The 26727-nt window shown below is 40.8% G+C and overlaps 1 long non-coding RNA gene across 1 annotated transcript in view; it reads right to left on the bottom strand.

Annotated features, from left to right (window-relative positions):
* The window catches only part of LOC147268304 (uncharacterized), a 36189-nt gene extending 9522 nt beyond the window's left edge, over positions 1-26667 (bottom strand). Inside the window, exon 1 of the long non-coding RNA XR_015112308.1 lies at positions 26501-26667. This is a non-coding gene — a long non-coding RNA (uncharacterized LOC147268304). The remainder of the gene's footprint in view (positions 1-26500) is intronic.
* Positions 26668-26727: the final 60 nt, after the last annotated feature.

The raw sequence follows: 26727 nt of genomic DNA, 5'->3' as shown, positions 1-26727 counted from the left end.
AAAAAAGGTGGAGGCTGTTGATGGTGGCTAATTTCCAAAAAAGTGGTCGAAGTGAGAGCGGAAGAAAAGGAATGAAAGCACAGGAGATGGAAAGATGGAGACAATGAAATGAGGTGTGTGTGTGTGTGTGTGTGTGTGTGTGTGTGTGTGTGTGTGTGTGTGTGTGTGTGTGTGTGTGTGTGTGTGTGTGTGTTGCAGGTATTCCCCAAGTCAGGAGGGTACAAGCGTGTTCACACATAAAGAATTCATTTCCATTTGGGGGACGAAAAAAACTAGACCCCCTATGATGATTAAACATCTAGAGTGAAGAATTTGCGTGAGGAAGGTTAGGCAGTCGATGTGATGTCCTCCAAAGTGTGTGTCAGAGTCTGTCTTTGTGTGTGTGTAGTATGTGGTCTCCTAAGGTGAGTCCAGCGGCAGCACGCGGTGAGAGGTCGGACCAAGTGCTCCCTCCCTCACCCACTGACACAATGGGGCTCTGTGTGGTGGACCTGAGGAATGCTGGGAGATGGCAGGGCTTTTTGGAGAAGAGAAGGGGAGAGGGGTTGGGGGGGGGGGGGTTGAGGGGGAGGGTTGTAAGAAGGTAGCGAGGTGATGAAGACGATGCCAAAGAGAGAGATGGACAGAGGAAGATGCATGATGAGACTTCATTACTTCAAACAATACATGTAAAAGACTTGTTAAGGGATGGTTATCACTGCTGAATATGATCTACCGTGTCACAGGCGTTTGCTGTAAAAGATTGTACCATCAATAAGTTAAGTAATAAATCTATTTATCTTTATGCAACTGATTAAAGTTGACTACAGGTTTACCAAAACCCAATCGAAGCTTTTTGAACATCTATAGCTGTGCAATATATGACTACTAAAACAACTGGTGGGCTCAGAAGGGGTGAAATCACAGAAAATCATAATTTAAACTTTTTAATTCTTCTCCTTTGTTTGTCTTCGAGTGAGGAACTAGCTTATCATAATAATAAAATAATAATAATAACAATAATAATTAATAACCTGTATTGTTACGATGAGGATGACTGCTCTGTTTTCGCTGGTTTGCCTTACATGAGTAAAGTGAATCACTGCGGAACAAAAAAGCACTGTCATAACTAAAAGGACAAATATAGTTGACGCCGAGTAGCAGGAAAGGAAAAAAGCCGCGACTAATTGATTCATTGCTTTGAATTTGAATATAAATGCAGCACTGTGTTGTGGACTCCGGAGTAGAGCGATAGAAAACACTTTTTTTTTTCCAGCATACATGTCTACTTTCTTATCCTGTTAAATACATTCCTCTAAGAATGTGCAGTCGAAGTTGTTCTCTGTTGTAGTTAAACTGTAGAATGCTGACTCAAATTCTGCCTTCATTTGCATAAATATGCAGAGAGGCGGCTACAATATAAGGTGCAACAACCTTCCTGATCTATGATGGATTCTCTTTCCCTCATTTTTTGTACCAAACGTGGTCTTCATTGGTGGCAAAAATGTGTTGTTATTTCAATGAATATCAACAACAGATGTGGGAGGGTTTAAGTTAGAACAGGAAGCATAAGTGGGCTGACAGAACCTGAGGACGTGAGGAAAGAGGGATAGAAAGGGAAAAAATAGGAGGAGTGTGAAAGGGGAACTTTATAGATTTTAGGGTCTGATGTGGGAGGTGGCGGGAGACGAAGAGAGAAGGAAGAAGAGGATACGAGGAAGAAACCTCAGTGCATCTACTTACTACACTTAAGCCCAGTTTAAGCTACACTGACTTTACTTGTTCATTTTAATTTCACGCAGCTTAAATTCGACACCATTGCCAAGTGAAGTTTTGCAGAAATGCTCCACTACATGTGGCAGCTTGAGGTCACGTCATTAATAGATTCAACTTCTTCGTATCATTTTCTAAGTAATACAATCAAACACTAACAAGAGCCGTTCTGTAAGATCATTAGTCATTTAGAATAATTATCCAAGTTCATTTTGATGGTAACTCTTCGAAGAAAGACATTTAGTGTTTTGAGTATTTTTAACTTTTGGAAAAAGGCCTGAATAACTCCTCTAAGACTTTCAGGGAGGGAGGACTGAAACTGCCACTGAGCTGGGATACTGGCTGCACATGACCATGGAGGAAAACTAGGATGAAATTAAGAATATGGCAGTAAAAATGACAGCAATGATAGAAGGTGAGCAGGGACAAGAAAGGGAATGCATCAGGAAATGGCAGGGGGACATAAAGGAAAAGGGTGGGAGAGGCAGGAACGCGATGGAGAAGAAGAAGAAGAAATCAGGTAAACTCAATGATTGTAGTGGGAGAAAGCTGGTGAGAAAGAGAGAGCGAAAGAGAGACAGACAGAGAGAGAGAGAGAGAGAGAAAGGTGATGGCAGATTTGTTTACCGACTCCCCCACGCCAAGCAGGCTCCAGGGGTCTAAAAGGAGACTGGGACTCTGCAGTTGGCTGACCTGAGGGCTCTTTAAAGGTGTTTCTGATGGTTGGGTAGGGTCACATTTGGCCTGAACAGCGTGGCATGATTAGGTTTATACAGTGAGAAATAACTCTGACTTGCCAGAGCGGAGATCAGGGGGAAGGGTTGGGAAATGAAGGTAAATATAATCCAGAAATTAACGAAAACGTTGTTTTATATAATCCGGTTCATTATTCTCCTGTTCTGTAAATACTGTTGATGTCCCTGGTGTCTATTCCAATACTTGGGTACATATTATTTCATATAATATGATATAATAAAAGGTATTTCAAACTTTTGCATATGTTTCCATCATGTTAGCAACAATGTTTGTGATCGCTGATAAATTACCAACCTCATCTTAAAGAAGGACATGAAACAATCAAATGACAAATCAGACTCGGTTAGTAAAAACAGTGCTGTGAATGAGGCTCAAACACTGGTCTCCTGCAGCAAAGTCCAGTGGTTTTTGGAACCTACCACCACCCCAAAATCAAGCTGGGATTTTTTTCCCCCAAGTTATCACCACCCATTGCTGAACATTTGATGCCCATTAAGAAAACAACACCAGAACTGATTCCAAATGGCATAGTTTCAGATGTCCTGCTTCATAAATGTAACGCATTATGTCCCACCATCAGGCGAGGCAGGGTTAGGAGGTCAAGGCCATGTTTCTTTCTGCGAGATCACCCTGGATTCTACAATTCATGCAAATTCTGACATGATTACGTAGAAGAGAAAGACACCAATGGCTCTATTTACCCAACTCCCATTAAAATGTCCACACTTTCATCTTTTTGTTGACTACTGACTGCATTAGATTTACAATGTGAGTGACTTTACAGTTTAGCTGAGATTGAATGACAATTTTAGAGAATTGAGTTAGCTGACATTTGGCCACGTGTTCCCCAGACTTCTGATTGAAGTCGGGGCCACACAAATGTTATTTTTTATTTGATACACATGCAAGCGGACTGATGGTTTCATTTACTGATCAAAATGTACAGTGATTGTGGTCAAATTCAAGAGATTTGATTTCTGTCTGTGGTGTCTCTCACATTTGGACTTGTTCTCTTGAAAACAGGAAGTGATGACATGTGTTTTCATCATTTAAAAAAAAAAAGAGTCCTGCTTTGATTAAAATAGACCCATCCCACTTGGTATGATACAGTAACATCACTCCTACAACCCACTTGTCTTGAGAAAAGCCTCCTCATAAACTAACTGGAACCAGTTTCAGCTCATGCTTTTGATTATCAGCCACGGTTTCCATGAATCTGTCTGGACAGAATTTTAACAAACTCATTATAGATCAAATCAAATGAACACCAGATATAAACTGTCACTCCATTAAGCGCAAGCTGTGACAGTCCTCAAACAACCATGTCAACTCAAATGTCCTTACCAGTTTACTCTCACAATTAACCAATTCCACCTGTTAGCTAGCACGGAACGTTCCCACAACATAACATTCCCGACAAGTGCTACAAATGAAGTCGTGCTGATTCGGACACAATTTTAGAGGACTTTGTTAAATGTTTGATAAATGCAAATTCTATAATCCATCGGATTGTTGCAATTAAAACTTTTTCTTCTATTCATATCAAACATCTCGCAGAAAACATTTTAAGAATGTCAAGGCCCTGCTCCGATTCCTGGACGGCTTGTCCATTTGCAGCACGTCAGCCCTGATTGTCCTTCCTGTCTCTCTCCAGTATCTCTAATAAAGGTTTAAAATACACCAAAATAACATGTAAGAACAATAAGACTTAATATACTACTATCTTATATTTATAGAATGTTTTTAGAAATGTTATCCTACAATTAATGAGAATATCCTGGGAATTAAAAACACTACCAGAACTTAAAAAAATAACACGTTAAAAAAAATCATATCCAGATCATTAAAAAAACACTAAAAACACTACCAGAACATTGGATTATAGCGCTCTCAGTTCTCAGCTCAGTACTTTACATTTTCAGAACAAAGCAAACTCGAGCTTGGTTTGGGCTCCTCAGTCTCACTGTACTTAGATTTATTTGATATCATTATCAGGGTGTGAGTGCTTGTGCCATCAGAAAGCGATAATAAAGCTCTGCAGCTGTATCACTAATCAAACTCCAGATGTGGAGCTGAATCATTTTAGGCTACGTACAGCGAGACAGAAATCAGGTTACTGGGCCAACGGAGATGACAACCTAACAAAAGAACAGTGTTCAGGACAAGTTGATGTGCTGTAAATATGGTGGTGATAACTCCAACTAATAAAACCAAACATCTCGGCATATTTGTCTTGTGGTTGGACTTATTCACAGTGTGTGTCCATGAATATGAATCTTTTACAAAGAGATGTTTGTGTGTTAGGGCTGGAAATAGTGAAACATTACATTTTGGCAGACTTTCCAGCATGTGCAGTAGTTTATATTTTATGTGAGAGAGCGCAATTCATACTCACCTGAAGTGAGACGCGAGGCGGTGACTGATAACTGGGAAGGTGCATTTTTAAACAGGGCCACTATTCAATATACATTACTAACAGTTGGATCAAAAGGCCCCCTTGTGGAAGGAATGGTCGTTTGCCACGTTAGCAAAAAGAGCAGCAATCCTCTAAGCTGATTATAGCGCACCATTAAACAAAATGAATTAAAACATTCTTGCCAAACAACTCAGGGGAATCTACAATGGTTGCACTGACATTGTCATCTCTCTTTAATTTGCTTATTCTAGAATAATGGCCACACAAAGGAGTATAGAAAGTATCCTAAAGAGAATATGGGGAATCAGTAGCTAACATCCTTGGAATTTTGCCCTTTGAAATTCAGCAAGCCAACCACAGCTGTTGACCACCTCACTGCAATCTATGTTTCCCAGATCCAGCTTGAACCCCCCCCCCCTCAGTGGATTGGGCTGGTAGATCAACATGCTTTAATCGCTCCGTGGCAGAGGTCCAGTAAATAACTTCAGAAATTACATCAATGGCTTCTCTGTTCACCTGCGGCGAGTCAGAAGAGGCCTTTTCCAGCATGAAAACAGGCAGAGGAGATCAGGGGGAGAGCATCCAGTGATCAGACGATAGGGCTGAGAAACTGTGACAGGCAGCACATGTAATAAAGCAGAACACAGTCCTTAAAGGGGGCGGTGGTACCACACCAGGTATGTTGTCTTGATATTACTGTTTAATTCACAAAAACATACTGGAAATATTACAAGCAAATACTCTAACGACTCTGCAACACAGGCCAATCTGAAAGCCAAAGAGTTTTTACAGTCACTGTGTTACAATAAAATTCCTCAAAGTTAGTCCAGCTCCAGGCAGCACGGTGGTGCAGTGGTTAGCAATGGATCTTCCTGTCTGGAGTCTCCATGTTCTCCCTGTACCTGTGTGGGTTCTCTCTGGTACTCCAGCTTCCTCCCACAGTCCAAAGACATCAAGAGGGGACGAGGCTGATTGATACTCTAAATTGACCGTAGGTGTGACTGTGAGTGTGAATGGTTGTCTGTCTCTATGTGTTGGTCCTGTGATGGACTGGTGACCTGTCCAGGGTGAACCCCTCCTCTCGCCTGAAAGCCGCTGGGATAGGCTCCAGCCCCCCTACGACCCTTAACAGGATAAGTGGTAGAAAATGGATGGATGGATGGATGGATGGATAGTTCAGCTCCTCCACCTCCTATCAGGTGTTTGCCACTGACCAGGAAAGAATATGAATATAGGAACTATTCTCAAAGTTTATCTGGCATTCCTTCTGCTTGCTAACTCATGCTGAAACACCTCCCTCCTCCCAAACTCCTCTGATTATTTTATATAACTTTTTTAGTTTTCCTTAAAATGATTTTGGTTTTATATTGTGTTTGAAATACTGCAAATCTTTATAATTTCTTCTTTATGTGTTTTGTGTGTGAATATTATAATGAGTAGGGATAAAAAAAAAAACTAAAGCAAAAAAACAAATAATATTATTAACTCTAAGTGAACTGTATTTTTGTTTAAATGACAGCAAAACGAACAACTCTGTGTTTAAAGCTACTGCTCAATATGTTCATACTTGCAACTATGCCATAAAGCCCCCAGAACTAAGCCACTCCCCTTTAAGTTAGATAAGTAGCCTACACAATTCTACAGTTTTCAATGGTTTGGGATGTGAGTGGTCATGTCCATCCTCTACATAACCAAGCCTGCACATACAAACCCAGAACAGACCTGACCCCGGACCCTCTGGCTGCCAGGCAACAGCTCAGACATCGTGCACATTTGGACCTGATGTGGAACACTTCTGACACTTACTGTATGGCTCAGTTACGATACTATCAAGTATGCAGACCTGTGGCTTGACTTAAGCCAGATGTGGGCCATATCAGGTGGACCTTTGGCTCAGTTTATACAGGAAAACTCACCTGGAGTCAACACCTGGTGAATTGAACAGATGTAGGCCACATCTGGAGTAAACATCCATGGCTATCTGGGAGTTTTACCACCGAGCCACGATGCCATCGAGATGAATGACCACCAATCATCACACAAAACACTTCCATAAAAAAGTTTGTTTTTTTTCGTCAGCATTTGGTTGCAGGACGTAGATTACGCACACAAGGATAACCACTGTTGCTCAACTTGAGCTTGCATAGTGTCATGTTTGTCAGACTCAAAAGGCTTTTTTTTATGATTCAGTGTGTAAAAAATATGAATGAACTTGAATTCGCGACATGATCTGTCCAGTTATCAACCTTGTCGATGATGTATTGTACGTTTCCTAAAAAATGTAAATGAACACGGTGGTTTTGTTGTGCCGTTGGCTCCTTCTTAGATCGCACTTACGAACAAATCGAACAGGCGAACTGCTTGCTGGATTGTCTCTGGCCTCAATATTACGAAACAAATGACTGATTCAGTCACTGTTTGGCAAACTTCATCTCTCAGTTTGGTTTTCTGCTCCAGCAGCAACCAACTGCAGCTGGGTGTCTGGTAGTGGTCAGGGAATGTTAAACAAACAACTGCTTACTTACTCAGAAGCTGCCTCACTGATGTCGGATGGCCATATGAGTGCCTGATTAGATGAACAAATGGAATTTTTGTCTGGTGTTAGAAAAAAAACAAACATCTTTCTGTCCACTCTGCATGCAGGGGAGGAATTTTCTAAATGGATCAGTACAATTATCCAGCATGTCGAAGCTGCTGAACACATATTTAAGTTGGGTCACATTCACGTGCCTCTGGAGAGTGAAGGAGGCGGAGGTGGGTTTGTCTGAATGGAGGATGACATACATGTCCTCCCCATGTTTTGGATCTAAACAGTGAGGTGCGTTCAGGTGCCAGTTGTGATTATTTTACCACCCATACAGGAAACTTTATCCAACGGCAAGTTTATTGTGGGGCTAGAAATTCTAATTCCCTCTCTAGAGGTACTATTTTCATAAAGCCAGGTTGGCCTCTAGAGTTGAAAAAGTCTCACTGTTTGTGATGTTTCCGCAGGTAAACCCAGCGCTGCACCAGAGGTATTTTCTGACACTGCACAAACTCAGATGGGTGAGATGAAATGTGACCTAGATGAGTTCAGTACAGCAAATGTTTGACGAGAGTCTGAGTTCCAGCCAGGGAAATAAACCGTCCTTGGCTGAATACATAATACCATTTCTTTAGCTTCTTTAGCCGCATAATCATTGCGATTCACTCCATTAGCAAGACCATACACCCTGAATACTTGAATGTAACAACTAATTTTACACATTGCAACAGTCAAAAAGAAAAACAATGCATTTGCTGGTAATGTACAGGATGACCAAGAATGCATCTTGGGTCTGGAATTAACTCACTAACAAATCTTCATCTCTCAATTTTTTTTGCGCTTTGGCTTTACTTCCGTCTCATGGGGGAACGAAACAGGATGTTATGTTCATGTCCTTAAAAAGCAGACTCATTTGAATTGTGATGTGGTTTGAAGAATTTACAAAGATCCCTAATATGTCTGTGTAATATTTGGATTCAAACAACTGAATTGTGCACAATTTTATGACACTCTTAATGCCATATTTCTGCACCCAAAAGGACAATATTATAAAATTCATATAAAAAATAAAATGGAAAAAAATGGAAAACACCCAAAAAAACCAAAAAGATCAAGAACTTAAGGTCCTGACTGATGTAAATGGAACAAGGCATCATAGACTTTTTAATTCAGTATCATAAAGTACTCTAAAACAAGCAACTTCATTCACTCAGAATTCGCTGTACTTGTGTACTCAAGGGTTTAACCTTCAGGCTCTAAGGCCTTGCCATACCATGGGCTGATCCAATATTTTATATTCATCCTTTGCTATGAAAACTACTTTTCAACTGTGTGCTCATGTTCTGTCATTCTCTACAGAGAGCCCTCTATATGTGGTGTTTGAGGAGCCCTTTGGTCGTCTAGGTGGAACTATGCTGCGCCCAGGTAGCTAAAAGTCTGGATTGTGACATGCTCACCTTGTACAGACAGTGAGAGCTTTTCAAGCTGCAGAGAACAGGCCTGTGTCAATACTGGGCAAGACAAGGTCCTGATTTATCCAAGGGTCTGACGCACTAGAATTAGCTGAATTACCAGTTTCCAAGGCTATCTGACAAGGCTACTTTTCCAAGAGCGACTTTCAGCGAACGAAAGCAGCTGCCGCACAAATTTCCCTTGTCGGGAAGGACAGAAGAGGGAGGGTTGCACCAAACTGTGGAGGTATAGTAAATAAATAGGTGATGTTTCTTTTATTCAGCCCAAATATGTGAAGCAGTATTTTTCAGTCTCTTCAAATAGGCCCCCAAAGGAAACAGGCAAAGAGATGGATCATCCACAATTCTCTGCACACATTTTCTGAAACAATGAGATGAATTTGCAGGTTTAATTCCAACCCTTGATTTTTTGCTTTTAATCCAACTTCTGTTGGCCCGTCAGCTTAATTTGCTTGCCAAAGAACAACCCCGCTGGCTGTAATTTGAAGCTTAGAGATTTATGACATATTCAATTATGAGAAAGCGCCAGGAATAATTCAGTTTACCCTTCAGTATTTTTCTCCAAATAATTGTGTGATTGGAGGCCAGTGTTTTGTGGCCCATCTGTAGATTGTTTGAGAGGCACTGGTAAGTTTCCTGGCAGCCATTGAGTATTCATCCCATATGAGAGCTCCCACAATCCAGCACAGTAGCTTGCCGTCAACACTTCCCTCCAATGCTCTGCATACTATGCGAGTGTCGTGTTGTGGTTTGACTCTGGCTGTGTGGTATATGCTGCATGTACGCGGCACTGACATCAGTAAAGTGCAGCCGCAACAGTCAAGCTCCTTGGCGGAATTTCGTGGAAATATCAAATCAAAGTTAGTTTCAACACATTTTGCACCCCCCCCCCCCCATATTGAGCTTTAATTTTCAGACAACTCTTGTCTAAGGGTCGAGGAGAGAGTAAAAAAAACAACACAAAAACAAGGAAGGACCTCTCAGTCGTCGTCGACACAATTAAGATATAAAAGCATTCACACTATCAACACCTGAGATTATGGCCTCAGAGGTATTTGTCTGAAGACCCCTTTTATAGTGGCTGAATGTCAGCTGTTCAGGACAAAAACATCATGAAATAGCTAATTTTGATCCTTGCTGCTCAAAATTTGGACAGTTCAGATCACATTCCTGCAATATATCACTCACAGACTCACATTTAGACACCAAAACATGTTATACAATAGAGCAGGATACACAGTAATGCTCCAGTACATGTAAATGTTACTGATCTGTCTTCTTGCCTCTTAAGTGCTCACAGTTTTGTGCACTGTGTTGTTGAGAGTAAACACAAGAGATCTTTCCGATCAGTCTTAAATAGGTTTTAATTTCCCCTTCAATTTCCCCTCAATTTCAAGTCACATGGCTCTTGAGCTTCATGTTGGAAAACTCGCAGCTCTTCACACGGAGCGTCCACATCCACTGACGTCCAAGAAGTAATTAAACATTTATAACTGCTTCCAGTTGTGATCAACAGTTGGAAATGTATAAGTGAGCAAATCACTGAAAGGGAAGGAAAAATAACAAACTTTTTTCTTTTTGCTCGCAGGATACTTCTGATTACAGAGTAAACAATTCAACGGTGAAATAATTTAAACAGTGAAAATATTGATGTTATTCAGAGTAGCATGTTAAATATTTCTGTTATGACCAGTGGCATCAGAGTGACACAGTTAATTACTAATGCTCAATTAGTGCATTTTGACTACATACAATGTTTGTAGATATCTAGATTTTTGACAAGAGTGTGACCTGACCCATATTCGATGTGTACAGTATGTATTCTGTGGTTCTTGTGTGATACATAAAGCAATTAAAAACGTTTGAGATGTATGTCAGATACATGATTCGTGGGGTTACAAAGGCTTCTAGATGATATGTGTTCAAAACTTTCACCCACGGTTCAAAAAGTACAACGTCTTGGACTACTTCCAAAAATTAATCAAGCATCTTCTGAAAGGAACACCGACATTCCCTGCAACAACAGTGGAGGCTCAGACAAAACAAAACACTCTTGTTTCACTTCGGGGCAAAAATAAAAGATGTGAAGCTTGTGAGAGGAAACAAATTTTCCTTTATCTGTTGCCTCTCATTATAAACTGAACATGAGTTGGTTTTGGATGAACAGCACTGAGGTCCATACCCAGGAAACCAGACATAAAAGAGGGCAAATCTGGTCATGATTCTCTTCTAACCAGGACTATAATACCAGTGAGAGGATGAAGCTTCAGTTCACATTTCTTATACTTTACAAGGCAAAAACTTAAGAGTACTTGAATTATCCAGAAAATGAACAAAAATTCACTCGATTCAGAACTGCTTTAATCTTCTAATTAAACTATTTATTCCACATTTTGCTTATGTGGTGTGTTTTATGCAGGTTACAGGACTGCAAGGAATGAGTTTGTCCCCCAGTAACTGAGTTATCAAGTTACGCCATCTTTAGATTCCGTATCAAATTCATCTAGTTGGTTTCACCCCATGTTGCAGTAAAAGGACAATTAATGAACCTCCAGAGGTTTGCCCCTTACCATAGCCGTTTCTGTTTAGGGCCATCAATAAATTACTCTTTGAATAATGCAAAATCCTTATTATTTTCGATACATTCCTCCACAGCAGTGAAAAATCGTATTAGAATTTTATATTTTTACATCATGTGGAACACCTTCAAATTGAACTGACCAGCTGCTACATATGGTCAAGAGATAGACAAATATTTTGAAAAAGTAAACTACAAAAAAAAAAAAAAGAAAAATCTAAAATTGAAGTGTTGAACAAGATCAGTAAATCAAGAGGATTTCCCTGATGCTTTCACTTTATGGTGTATCAGCAAATCTCTTGCTCTGGGAAAACTCATACAGCAGCTTGATGAAATCCGCTGGACTCAAAGTAAACTGGCCCCAGTATAATTTTCTCTTGCCTCCTTTTGAGGGGCTTGAGAGAATAAAATACAATAAACAGAAGCTCTCCTCTAAAGGTCCACAACAAAAGCAAATAGCCCCGGCCTGGTTATGGCTTTATTAGCGGTCAGCTGGTTCCCATTAGAAAGGCTTTGTGAACCGCTATCTCCCGTCAAGAATCCCAAACAAACTGACCCTCTGCTCTGTTTGTCTCCCTCTAACCTTTTGCCAAATCGGTCGTGCCTTTCCAAGCGATGTCCCTGGATACTGATGGCCCTCCCACAAACAGGGGTCAGTCATAGTGACCTCTCTGACCACTGATGCTATGACCAACCTTCTTAGGTGTAAATAGTGTTGAATGATTTGTTAGACGTCTGTTGTCCTTGTCCAGCCCCATCAGTGCTGCAGCTTCTTTGTTGTGGACGTTTTCTTGAACGACTCTACTATCAATCATGCTACTATTTGTTTGTCAAGCAGGTCCCTTGATGAACCCTCAGGGCTACAGCCATGTTCTATGGCTTCCGTTTGCTTTACAGCCTGAGGCTTCACTGCTTTGATTCACTCTCACTGCTCTAATCAAGTTCCTAGATGCAGCATCAAACTGCAATTCAGTGTGAACTGAGATTAACTCAGGATAAAAACCAGAACAAAATTAAAGGTGTAGTGAATATTAGGGTGTTGTTGCAGCTTCCTTGTTAGGTCTGAACTACAATAACAGGAATGAGAGGTGACTTGTACTTGGGTCCAGACCAAAAGGCCACCAACTGGTCAGACCTAAAGAGGTGATCACCTGCTGCATCAAAGTGAACCTTTGTGCCATTCGTTTTTGGACCAATAACAGAGAGTAGAGGCGGGATATACCCGAGTTACCCATTACACAAGAGAGGAGAAAAACAGAACGTTTCATTCCACCTGTTGCCACTGAAATGATAACATGTGGTGTCTTGTCAGTGCAAGTAGCGCAGGCTTCTCCGTAGATCTTTGGAAATCCATCCAGTTACACATTTCTCTGGTTTCATGATCAAAATCCGCTTCACGTGGAAAGTTGGAAAGCACTGCCGGCTGTGCCACTCGTTCTCTTACAAAGAGCAAATGTGTCTCACCTAGCTGTTGACCTCTCTTTCTCTCTCCATTAACAAAATCAACCAAACCGATCACCCAAAACAAGAGCGTTTTTCATTGCATGTAAAATGTCAGTGACAGACATGAGTGAATGTGATTGATCGACGTGATCCACAGCAGCAATAAACGTGTTTTATCTCTGCAGGATGCAGGGGAAAGCAGGTAGAATGAATGTATTCTCTGTTCATTCTTCTTTGTATGAACTATTGCTGTAGACTTTCAGCTCCAGAGTTTTTGATGGAATTATTTCTCTTGTTGGCCAACAACGTTTAACAAGTTTACGACAAAACACTCCAAACAGTATTTCATCAATTTTACGTTTCAACCTTTGATTAGACTAATTTTGATAATCTAATGTTTTGGCCCATCTTCTAATTGACATATCACTTGTTTGAAAATTTTTTGAAAAAGTCTTTGAGAAGATTTTTACTCTTGCTCTTTGGTCCATTTTCCTGTCAATCAACTGTTAGCGTGGAAGAAAGATTATTCAATGGAGGAATTCATCTTTTTTGGGTGATAATAAAATCTGTTGCTAACAGCAAAAACTTAGTTGCTAATCCAGGAGATCATTAATGTAATACATATTAATAGAAATAAAACTACAACTCTTAAAGTTCTTGGTCCCCCGCCCCCCCCCCCCCCCCTTTGAGAAATACAGGTTAGTTTTACATCCTCAGAGCTCAAATGTAACCACTGGAATGGGAAAACTGGTCGCAGCTGTGAAACATATGCAATTTATTGTGACGAGTCCCAGTTTAGCAACTGAGCAGGCAACTGGCCAAAAAAAATTGGGGTCTGTGCATCATCATGGTATGGATTCATATGTATCAATTAAAACAAAAGCCATGGAACCTCTAATCCAGACCAGAAAACATGGTTCCATCAGGTTTGGGCTCTTTAGGGATGTGTTTACATCTAAGTTAAATCTCTACATCAGCTGCGTAAAATCATATGGGAGTTTCTGGGGTAAGAATGTGCTGAAGTTGACACATGGGGGATGAAAACAGACTTTCCTTTTCTAAATCAAATAAGGTTGGTCAGGACTGGAGGACTGAGCATCCTTTGTTGAGCCCGGCTCTTGGGACTTACTCATGCTGTCAGGCGGCCCCATCTGGATCAAAGCTCTACCAGTCCTGCCCTGGACTTCTTTTTTTTATCAGAGGGAGCAAGAAGAAAAAAAAGATGGGAGAGTCAGATAAAGATACATATTTCCATCTACAGTTAAATAATGAGCAATTGTTTACAGAGAACAAGAATGAGAAGGCTCAGTAAGAGAGGAACAGTTTAGAGATGTTATTTTGTGGTTATGAGGTAGTGGTCGTCTTGGGGGAGACCAACAAAGCTACTATTCATGTTCCTGTAATGGAACACGTTTCCCCGATGCTGAAAACAGAGCAAGGGGCAAACCTGCAAAGACAACAGACCAGGAGACGTCTCCATCACTGTGGATTAAGGTCCTACTTGCTGTGAGCCACTTTTAGATCTTGACATGGGCCAAAGGAACCAGGCATCTGCACCACAGAGTGCAGAGGTATGAAATGAAAGCCCTGATCTTATTCCTCCATCAGCAGAGGGATCAGATGGCCTTGGAGGCCAGGGGGACCTACTTGCCCTCCTGCTCCCCCAGACATCAAGATGCTGCTGTGTAGAACTGAACAGATGATTTCAAATAACTTGAAATTTGGTATTTGTATCATTTCAAATATTTTATTTTCAGAAACACCAAACATTGAGGCGGGAACTAATCAAGGACTCACTTATCTTTAATTAACAAGTAATAAGCTTAAATCACTATATGATGGAGAGTAAACATGAAACCTGTTATTTGATGGTAGAGAGTCAGTCGCTCTCTGTGGTTGCTCCTAATTTTGGGTTTGGCAGCACACTGACACTCACACTGGGTGATCCATATTCTGCCGAAGCTGGTTAGTTCCCCAGAGTCCAGTTCGTTGACTAGTGCGACTGCACCAAGGCACAGTACGCTCCCTTGGCTCTGGCACGTTATAGGTACATTTCAGCAAGGAGTAGTCACACACGCGCGAGCACACAACACGCATGGTGACCCAGTGAATTACAGCCATGCATGCAGAGAGTGAGTGTAGACCAGCAGCTGGAGTGTGAAAAATTGTATTACAAATGAGTGATTCTGCATCAAAATAAGAGGATGAGAGTATTTTTTTTCCTACTAAATGTCAGTCACCTGTTGTTCACCCACTCACTGTATGTTAAACGAGTAGTAAACCTACAGTTTGGGCTGCAGACATGACGGGGTGTGAACAGTGGAACTTGGATGTTCTCCTTTTTTTTATCCTGTCTGAATTAATCCTGGCACACTGGTTCCTAAACTAATATCAGGCTCTACAGCTGAGTGATGACCTAAGCTCACTCAGGTCAGGTTGGGCCTGGAGCAATGCAGTGGGGGAGTCGGGACAATTGTGCTTCAGCACTGTGCATACAAACTAGGGCAAGTCTGAGTGTGCTCCAGAGACTGTTTTGACACTGCAAGCACACCTCCCATCTCCCGCAATATAAAATCTAATTGAGCACAATGTTTGAGTAATAAGCCATGTTGAGCGTTTCTCTCTGTTACATCTCGTCTCATTGGGTAGATACGAATCAGTTATCATCACCATGGCAACCTCTGTAACCGCAGCTGAAGCCTCTACACTGATTCAGATCAGCTGAGTAGGCTGCTTCTCTGATGTCCGTGAGCTTCATCAAACACTTGACTGGCATTTCTGTCAATCTGACCTCAGTTTGAACTCACTGTTCCTCCTTATTTCATCATTACTTTTCATAATGAGCTGGAGTCAATGAGACCTGTTAATGGTTTACACTTAACACTTATAAGGTTCATAGATACTGTATGTCAATCAAACTGTGGGTCACCCATAGCAATAATAGCACCTCTCTGACAATGTCAATCAAAACGGGACTTTATTTTATTTATAAATCCAGGATTTATGGCAGAACTGCCTCGAGCCAGTGAGTGGATATTCGGCATTATGACTCGGCTACTGGAGAAATATTTTACTTTTCAGTAAAAACACCAGCGAAAAAATGTGGAATGGACCAAGTCTAAAAGTTGGATTAATACAGTTTATATATTCTTTTTTTTTTTAAATCATCCTCTCTTCATCATCTGAAAGATTTTGGAGAAAATCTGCTTCACTTGGACCCAGCTCTGCTTCTGAAACGATACCAGGATGCAGTAATGATCAAAAGGGTCAAACAGTTTTGGGTGGCCCCTGAAATTCCGCTTTCCTAATATTGTTTTTTTGGGGAAAAAAAACAACAACTTTATTTTGTTTGGGCGTCTGAGTCGCCTTAGTTGGCACATCCTGTTTCCTGATGAGGGGAAGACATTTCTCTGTCCTGGTGTGCTACCTACAGCGCTGGAGGAACTTGAAGGCCGCCACTGTTGATATCAACATCTGAAAGTGTCTGTTTTCATGGGACTGGAGATCAAAGTGTCCACAGCAGAGGAACTAATTAGGTTTGAATTTTTTCAGAGCTGCTGTAACTGGGAAGTCTTGTGGTTTTACGGATTAATACTTTAACTTTTTAAAACTTTATTAGTTAAACCACTATTTTGGCAGTTAAAGAAAAGATCAACAGAAATGTTTCCTTTAGTAAATTTTTTTTTTTACGTTTTAAAGCTATAGTGCAGCACATTTACATACAAATGAACACTCCTTGTGTTCAAGCCCTTGCAAATTCAGTCCTCGCCTCATGCATCAGCTCATGCTCATCGTCGCCCCATGAGACTCCCTTCATTTCCTATTTATGTGAAATTTAAGCTCTGTGCTAACTTGAGCAAGGATAAAAAATGTAATCGTGTTGCATTAGTAAGGTTTCCAAATGACATCAGACCACATGGATCCAATTCTGATAGTGAAACAAGTCATTTCAGAGAGTTGTGTAACGTCCGAAACAATCCTTCAGCCTTCGTTTTACAGCCAAAAGAGTAATGACAGAGAGGGCTACAGCAGAGCCGATGTTCTAATCGGTCATGAATATCTTCTTACTTTTTTGAAATTAATTTCAGTGATTGGATTTTCACTTAAACTAAAGGATTATTTTTGATTATTTGACCACGTTTCCATTGATTATAACCATGTGTGCCCCGAAGAACAAAACAATTAAACAAGTTGGGACAAGATATGAGCTCTACACTGAAATTTTGAATGTTTGATTCACTCTTGCTGCTCTTTTACAGTTAACAGTAGATTTCCTGCGCCAGCAGACACCTGCTTCCAGCCAAAACCCTGCAGCTCGTTCGTGAGGAATTATTATAAAACATCAAATTAAATCATTGATGTTCTTAAACAAAGAGAACCTACAAAATCTTACCCCAGGTAAAGAAATGAAGCAAAGGACTGAAAAGTGACCCCAGCCGTGTAGAATATTGTCTTTCAGACCTGTGTGGTATTTGAATTACTGACTGTATGACGGGCTTCAGCGATCACTGCCACGGACGCTGCAGAGAGAGATAAGTAGAGCTCTCAGTCTGACAGACACAATTCCCTCATCCCTCGTCACTTCCCTCCTACAGATGCCTCATCAGCTGCTCTCCTTGTGTGATGACAGCTTAATACACACCTAGCCTGACCCTTGGCTCGCTTGCTGGCCTTGTCGACTGTCAGGAGAGCCAGTTACTATGGAAACAGATGGATGATCATGTCAGTCTCTCATCACGTGTTGGCAGCCGATTGATGTAATTATTATTTGAAAGTAAAGGAAGAATTATCACCTGTTCAAGTGTGTTGAGGTCAGTGGTTCGGTGTATTTAGGCCAGAGACAGTAAAAGAGTAAGAGACAGGAGTGGCTGGGGTCACCAGAAGGGGGATGAAAAAGCAGACATAGAAATCCAAGTGACAGGGATAAAGAGAGAGAGAGAGAGAGAGAGAGAGACAGAGACAGAGAGAGAGAGAGACAGACATTCAGCTAGCCGCTGAGCTCTCATTCATGGCCGGTTGGATGTGAACACTGGGTACTCTGTCTACGGAGGTGATGTCTACTGAGAGATGCTATCTTTACCTCACTGATACAATGGGCTCATAGACAGCAGACAGTGGGCCAGAGCCGCAGGTCTCCATGCTGAGCAGCACAGCTCAATTAGAGCTACTGCCAGGAAGAGTGCGCCACCTACAGGCACTGGTGGTCATGACGGGGGTACTCAGGAGGAAAGGTTTGGTTTTTTTTGTCCAATTATTGGTAAGAGGTAGTATGATAAAGTAGCTCTCAAACAGATTCCAAATTTCCATCACATTTTCTTGTGATTTAATGGAGACACTTAACTCTAAATATGCAAAAAAAAAGAGAAAGAAAATGTAACGGTCGGTCCAAAAGCCTTGTACTTTAGTTTTCGGCAGACACAACTCAAACAGGAGTAGATGTTTTATTTTGGGAGTATTTTCAGCAGTGAAATAGTACACACATTTGGGAGTAGTTGTGTATTCGGAAAATACATGTGTGATTGACTGGAGGAAACTGCAGTGCCCTTGTTCATTGAACAGTTTGACTCAATGATGATTAAATGACTCTGAAAGGTCTACTGTGCAGGAGAAACCACTTTTACACAGGAAGTTTGTTACCAGCGGGATCACTGCTGGTTTCCATTCTCGGGGTATCCAGGCTTAACTTTTAAGGAGCTACAGTTGAACAATGTTGGTAACCAGTGGTAAATGACAAAGACAGCAAAATGAGAAAAAAATAAAAACCCTCTAAACTATAAACTAAATTGTCTTCCACCAAAGAAAATGAAACAAAAACAAAAAAGAAGACAATAAAAGTCAAGGTAAATATTAAAAGCTAATTTTAATTGAAAGTGACGAGAGTAAAAGATTATTATTATTATTATTTTTAAACGGCGAACAATGCAGTGCAAGTGCAAACACTGTTGAAATGCAAATAGTGAGGACAGAGAAGACTTATGGAGCATTTAGAGTCAATGGCAGCTTTCTGCTGGAGCTGAGGGAGCCCCGCTGCAGCAGCTCTTAGTAGTTTTGGATGCATGACTGCTAGAGCTATTTCCTTTTGGCATACCCAACTCTCTTCTCATGACGAGACACTCTGGCAGGCAGCAGGGAAGATGAGAAGAGAAACAGGGGCAGAGTGGAACATTTGTTTTGTTTTTTTTCTTCTAAATACACAGAGGCCAGGTGTCACAAATAATATAAGATGTCTACAATACATTGTAGCCTAATAAGTGCTCCCTCAGTCACTTGCGACATTCCATGTTTAGAGCATTTAGCCAGGAAGGAAACCTCACATCAGTGAAGGAATTTCTTACCCACTCCCCTCACCTCCTCAGTTGCCTCCTCCCTCTCACCTAGTTTTCCCTTTTTTCCCACCCTCTCAGTCTTCACATTCCTCTTCTCTCATTTTTCAGCTCCTCCTACTCTGATCATCCTATTTCATACAAAATGTCAGACATCACCTGATGCTGCCCGTCATTATTCTAAGTCTTTCCGGAAGAAATGACTTAGCAGCATGTTGGACAACAGCTTCTTTTTCCACTGGCCAAAAAAACCCCTGCTAACATCTGGCTTTTGTCTGTAGTGGGAAAGGTTTTAATCAACATTCTGTCCCAGGTCACATGACCCTGCAGTTGACACAGGTATTAATCAGCTCCAATTGGCACTGATGAAAATGCAAAACATGGGTGAATGTGGTAATTTACGGTCGATGCAGAGAAGCATGTTTTGTAACATTGTTGTCTGTATTGAGTTTGACGAATAGACCGAAGCGAAAAGCCTAAAATTGTAACATCCAAAACACCAAGTCTTATACACTGTTAACTTACTCTGGCCACACATTCATGACGTCGAATGTGTGGCCCAGGGAAAAAAATACACTGAAGAAATGCAAAGGCAACTTGTCTACCGGTATTTTTTTTTTACCCAAGTTTGAAAAACCTGCATGTACAAAGGAATGTGCGGTGGAAAAACAGTGTAATGTTGTATTTAACGGACGGTGTGAATCAAATGCCAGCTTAATACTCACACAAATAAACCGTAAATGCTGCACAACACCGTCTTCCTCTTTCACACGCACATGCACGGACAGATCATAAATGATCACAAGACACTTTTAGCACCGCAAAGCTTTTCTTTAGTTGGACAGGAGCTGAGTCGGGGAGGTACATATAAAAAAAAGGGAAATAAATAAAATAAAGTGTGCAAATGAAACCACCTGTTATTTAATGTGTGTATCTGCTGCTGCTGCTGCTGCTGCTGCTGCTGGCAGGCTGCTGAGCTTTTTATGACGCTGGGCCAGACCATCTGTGAGCTGGACTGGCATTCTTTTAGGTGACAGTTTGAGAATTTTGGTTTATCTAGTTATTGTAATAAAAGATATTCAGCAACAAAGGGTGGGGAACATTGCAGCCAAAGACAAAATACTTGGTCTTGTCTTTGTGTTATTTTGGTACATCACGCTTGATTTTTCTTCTAAACCTGAGTTGCAGTTCTGGTATACTTTCATTTCTTAGTAAGAATTATTATCTTGGCCACTACCCTGTGCCAAAGTAGGTGGAAAATAAAAGTGGGAGAAACTGGCTCATTAATAAAGCTCCAGTTTGTTTTAAAAAAAAAGTGAAATGTGCAGTGAAAGGACACACCCAGCTAAATGATCCCTGACAGGCTCTGAGAGTGAGAAGAAAAATACCCTAAGAGGGGAAATGGAGACAACTTTGAGACGTATTTTACCCGGAGTAGAGCGGACATTTCAAAAAACTTGCGCTGTCGTTGACTTCCTTTGGTAAGTAATGTGAAAAGCACACTCAGATACCGAGGGGCAAGTGAGTCTTACAGAATGTCCATGTGATCAGCAAACCAAGCTATCAGATGACGGTTGTCTGTATTTTGGAAAATCTTGCCAAAGTTGATGACTTGAGCATCTGTGCAACGTTTCACAGCTTCTTCTTCTATAAATATGTTCCAGTAATCAGTTTGATCTGGTTTATTTTTCTACATGAGTGAAAATCTTCACTAATAACCTTCTTTTCTCTCCGAGTTTTCTTAGACTTTATAGGTCACTTTCCCAGACAGAATCTGAAACAAACAGTCGGCGGCAGGACCCTCCGCCAGGTTAGAGGATTACTGTCGAACTCCATCCTTCAAGAGGCACCACCACCACCACCTCCCCCCCGTTTATATCCCTTGACCTCCATTTCCACCTCTGTGTGTCTTTCTGTCTACTGGTTCTGTGTCTGTGTGTGAAGCTTTGCCAGGTTGGGGGATTTACAAGTCTGTGAATGTCACTCCATGCATTTACTGGAGCAGCCCACTGGCACACCCCGGAGTGTCTAGTTTGTTATGATTATAGGACAAAGTAGCAGAGCAGTTTGAGGACACTCGCCTCAGGTCACATGGGTCATTTGGTCACTAACCTGGTCTTGATGTATCGAATCCCTCTCTTTTGGTGGTATCTAAATATGCATCCACAGCTGCTGTAAGTTTAACATTACAACCTCAACGAAGATAACAAGTGACTTAATTTAAAAATGCCTTCCTCATAAATAGTTCTGACACACAAAAAGCAGAGAATTTCAATTTTGTGCAAGCCAGCATCAATGATGCCAGGTCGAATGACTGGCCAATCTTATACTTTCAGCTGAAAAACTAAATATGACAAGACGTCATCAATGAAACAAACTGCAAAAGACATTTATGACCTTTGCCAAGGAGGACTATCATACTTCCTTGGAAAACTCATCAAAACACATACGTGAGATGCAGCTACAGACGGCTGCATGCACATAGCAGGTGCAAAGTCAAGCAGAGTACATGCATGGTGTACTTTAACTGCCTTGCATTGCTAGAATGTACTTTGTGGCAATTTATCCAAGAAAATTATAAAGGACACATACCTGTCTCTCGAAAATGAAATGATTTATCGAACTAAAGGACCACATTTGTACCAAAGTGGTGTGAATCTTAGTATTTCTTAATCTGGTGCCTATGAACATTATATTCTTAAAATACCACAAAGCATTCACTGGATACTCAGTGACTGATTGAGTGCTATTTTGCTCCCCATTAGCCACTCAGAACAATTCCTGGCTGCACCTCTTTGTCAGAAAACATGTGTTCAAAACATTGTGTTCAGTAACATCGGGGTTTTGTAACCTAATTTTGCAAGGTTATACAGTGTGCTGCACTCAGTGTCTGCAGGAAGTTCTGAAGGCTTGTGCAACTTCGCCTATTTAATTCAAGCTTGCACGGGTCACTTGAAGGTTGCTTCAGGGACGGATTTGGCCTGCAGGCCACCGGTAGGGCTGTAATATTAAAATGCTACGGAGACATTCAAGCATCAATAATGAACCGAATGTCATGTTTCATGTTATTGTTACAAAGTGCCTGTCGGTGACCTGAAACTTTGCAGTTTGAACTCATTAAATCATTATGTGGCATTACGGTAACTGCACCGTTGCCAGGGAGACTGCTGGTCTCTGCCTGCCTCAACACTGCTTTTTAAAGGATAGTTTTTTTTGGTTTGTTTGTCACAGAACAAAGAGAACAATCAATGAAAATGGAGTGACATGACAATGACAGATGCTGAATTATGTAAAAAGAGCCAGGTCGAGTGTTTTACTGTTCAGTGTTAAACGCAAAATGTGTTTTTGTAGCCATTTTCCTTCATTATCATCAAATCCACTCATTTCTCAGTCTATACAGAGTAGAATCTAATTAATTCACTATTAGGCAAAACACAACAAAGCCTCCCTGGTGTCAGCTGATAAAAATAAAAGAGAGGTACAAATCTGTACTGCCGGTGTACTAAGCAACGTGCTCAGATTCCTAATCCGTACATACACTGATTTGTGCCCCCAGTTTCCCAATCTGTGGCCGTGGATTTGTAACACCAAGAACAGTGAGCCCTTTCGGGTTCAAGGTTGAAGTGATCAAATTAGCAGTGGATTTGTATCTGATTTAATAAAAAAACAGAATACAACTGGTTAGAGAAATATTCATTGTGAAATAGTGTCTGCACAATAAAGTTGTCGGAATCCATCTTTGTAGCGTCGCAGCTGTAGCTGCTGGCGAGAAACCTTCCATTCGTCCTTGAAATAACTCTGTATGAGTGTACAGTAGCCTGGTCATGATGGCTTGAGGAAATAAACCCAGGACGCTGTTAAAAATACTTGTTTAAATTTGTAGAAAGTGAATCTGATCCTGAAGAGATCTTTCACTAAATATCTAATCCGGTATGTGCCCTCATTCATCACTTGGGCTACATTCCACCCCGTCTTAAGGACTAGAAATGATCATGTCTATGTTGTTGCTACCTGTCAGTGATATTTAACTGTCTTTATCACAGCTGTGATTTATCTTCACTGTCTTGTTTTTCTATCTGTCTCTATCATGTCCAAACTTGCTAAGGAAGAATGCCATTTCTTTCAACTCCTCTATGTTTAGCCATTTAAATGAGTATAATTACATACTGTGCAGGATGTCATAGCCAGGGGCCACATTTTCTTGAAAGAGAAAAGACCGCTCCTTTGATAGGTCAATGAGTGTTACCAGTCTGGAGGTGTAGCTTTTTACTATTTAAATAATTGACATGCTGGTCAAGTAAACAGTCATGTGTTGAAGGTTTTATAGAATCACATGGATTCTGACAACTATGAGCACCATAGCTGCTGCAGGCTAACTGGATATAGCTGGAGCTGACATTTACACTCACAGTTATCTAATGAATGCTGGCAAGCATCTTTTACCAAGTTTCCGAATCCCATTTTTTTAATGTGCTATTTTTAAGCTTCTACTAGCTGTCTAAAGCAAATGTTAAATTAATGTGATTTATTCCATGAGTTTTAGTCCAATTTTGTATGTAAGGGTCAGAGACAGACACAGCAGTAAGCAAAAAAATGTAGAATGATACGCTCAGAATATGATCTACCTTCTAAGCACAACTCATGATATTAGTTTGACTATTAAACCTCACAAATATTGTTTTTTTGGTCCCTTGCATTTAGCAGAAATAGACTGTAAACATACAGAAGAACGTTCGCATTAATTTAGATTCGTCTTCAATTTAAAATTCAGCCTTTGTAGCACATCTACAATTGTTTTTTCTCACGCTTGTTTACCAACTAGTCACTACAACTGTTGCTGTCAAAGTTGTGGTAAACTTGTGGTCCTGAAAACCAAAATAATGAGCTTAACTGCTGCACAGGAACTGCAGAATCAGACGATAATCCTCAGCACAAATGATCCCTTTTACATAAAAGTAGTCATGTGATTCATTGTTTCATTAAATAAGGATGATTATATCCACCGCATTTGCACACGTCAAACTATGACTAAAGCGCACAGTGTTAAATATTTGATACAAATTGTAAGTGATCATGCCAGCAGTCTCTGCCTGTCTATACTGTATTTATTAGACATGTGTGTTGCCATCTCTCTGCAGACATCTGGACTGCAGCCGGAGCTGCGAGCACGTTTCCAAACTCTTCCTGTGTCATTAACACTACCTCCTCCAGCAGCTCTGCACACAGACTGTACGGATCCTGATGCCTTGAATGTCTCAGACCGCTTAACTGTCCTTTAACAGGATAGAGCATGTGTTCTACACTCATCTACATCATTAGTATCCCTCGTCTCCCAAAATTGATTCCTATGAATCCATTATAAAAGTCCCCTCTGACAGTAGAATAATACCAAACTCATTTTGTTCATACTCTCCTGCTTCAAATTGCTGTTACTGCTGATGCTACCCACATATTTGGACCCAGCCCAACATTGTTAACAAGAATAATTCAAAATATGCATCATTTATGAGGGGATATTGTGCTTTGTGTTTCTCACATATCTACTTCTGGCTACAATCCAGAAACTCCAACTACCCGATTTCTCAAATTGTGGGCAAGTCTGCTTCCTCAATTCTCTCCTTCATGATGAGTCCCAGGATCCAGATTTTTTTTTTTGACATCTCATAAAGTGTAAGAAGTTTATATACTTTTTACCCCACCTCTAGTTAACCAAGCCCCCTCCCCTGTTCCTCCTCCTCCTCCTCCTCCCACATCCATCTGCTTTCCCAGACAGCCTCCTAAACATGTCTACAGCTCTCAGAGCAACTGCCAGCAGGGAAATAATAAACAGATTATTGGTCCACTAACATCAATCATTGCTTAGCTTCGCACTGAGCCCAGTGTGGTAATGACACTTATTAAGAGAAGGACTCTTGACTCCATAGTTCCAAACACTTCAATTTACACTTTAATGAACCTGTTGCAAAGACCAGTTATTGGGGTCTTGGGGGGGAGGGGGGGGGGCTGAAACTGGCACTTGGTTGCCGAATAACTCAGGCCCTTTCTAGTTTACATGACAAAGTCTTTAATCTCAGTCATGAAAGTGACATCAGTCTGATGAGGAAATTTGTGACTGTTCAGAGTAATTATCCGGGTCATACAGACTTCTGTAACTATAACAGACATAACGAATGTTTTAATTAATGGGCTGCAGACTAAATTCAATTATTCCTAGTCTGAAGACATCAAATGTTAAAAACCTTGGGTAACACAATGACAACAGTTTCTTATGTTTGTAGTTGTAAACTTGGTTTCAAACGGGTGACAAATGAAAGGAAACGTGTTGGGCCATCAAACGCTGCCAGAACAGCTTCAATGGGACTTCTGAGAGGAAATGTGTTCTTAAAGTCTCTGAAAATCGACCAGTTGGAGAAAATAGAGAATTTTTCAAAGAGGTTGTCCCCCATTTGTTGTTTTGATGATAGTGACGGAGGGCACAATTTAACATGTCTCTCCAACATCTCCTATACTGTCGGTGTTTAGCTGGTGATTCAACTACGAAGTCCAGCTCAGATGTCTTAACCAGAAGCCTCCAGTCCATTGCAAAGACATCCTTTCAAAACAACAAAACATGCAATTTGACTTCTCATTCAACTTTGTTGTTGTTGTTATTTTTACCCCCAGGGGTAAAAAAAAAAGAAAAAAGAAAAAAAAAAGCGCTGACCAATCTTGGAATGATCATGGCTTCCGCTTCTATTGCGAGAACTCAGATGAATTACCTCTGTGTCTCATCTATTTGATGCCTTTCTCCACCTCTCATGTCTGTGGAGCGACTCATCCTCCGCTCTCTATCATGTTCCCTCCATTCCCGTTCAGTGAAAGGATGCAATCAACAAATGTCAATCAGACTCTCACCAAACTTCTCATTTTAAGATGAAAGGATTTTTTTATTTTTTGCTGTATATTGATGTTCTGTAGAACTGCATCATTTTGTAATGAACAAACTAGAATAAAAGCTACTTAACTGGATGGAATGCATGATTAAATGACTAAATCAGTCGGATTACGTCCAGGCAGCAGTAAGGCCATCTCACCTCTGAACTCTCAGCTAGCTGGAACACTGGTTCTCAACTGTGTGATTAATTTATTATGACTATTTACATACCAATAAAACATGTGAAGGTATCCGTTTGAAATGATAGTTTGATAAATGCCCAGGATGACCAACTTGAGGCTGTAGATGCTGAGGTGACTTACCTGCTTGAAGCAGCGGTTTCGGCTCCACCTGTGGCCTCACTTCTCTTTCCTCTGTAGTTTAGATTTAGAAAGACCCTGGTAGCAAGAATAAAATCATAGCAGAGCCATAAATCATTCGCCTTAGGATTGTTTACTGTTTCGATTTGTGTTGTCATCACCACTAATGACCTATTTTGATTTGTCCCAACAAGATCGCTACTTCTTCATCTTACTGTGTAGGATGAGAT

The sequence above is a fragment of the Aulostomus chinensis genome, chromosome 3 (assembly GCF_037954235.1).
Source record: "Aulostomus chinensis isolate RoL2024-O1b breed Wild chromosome 3, RoL_Achi_v1.0, whole genome shotgun sequence".
Lineage (NCBI taxonomy): Eukaryota > Metazoa > Chordata > Actinopteri > Syngnathiformes > Aulostomidae > Aulostomus > Aulostomus chinensis.
Note: the sequence above shows the minus strand (reverse complement) of the source record. Positions and strands in the feature narration are given on the sequence as shown.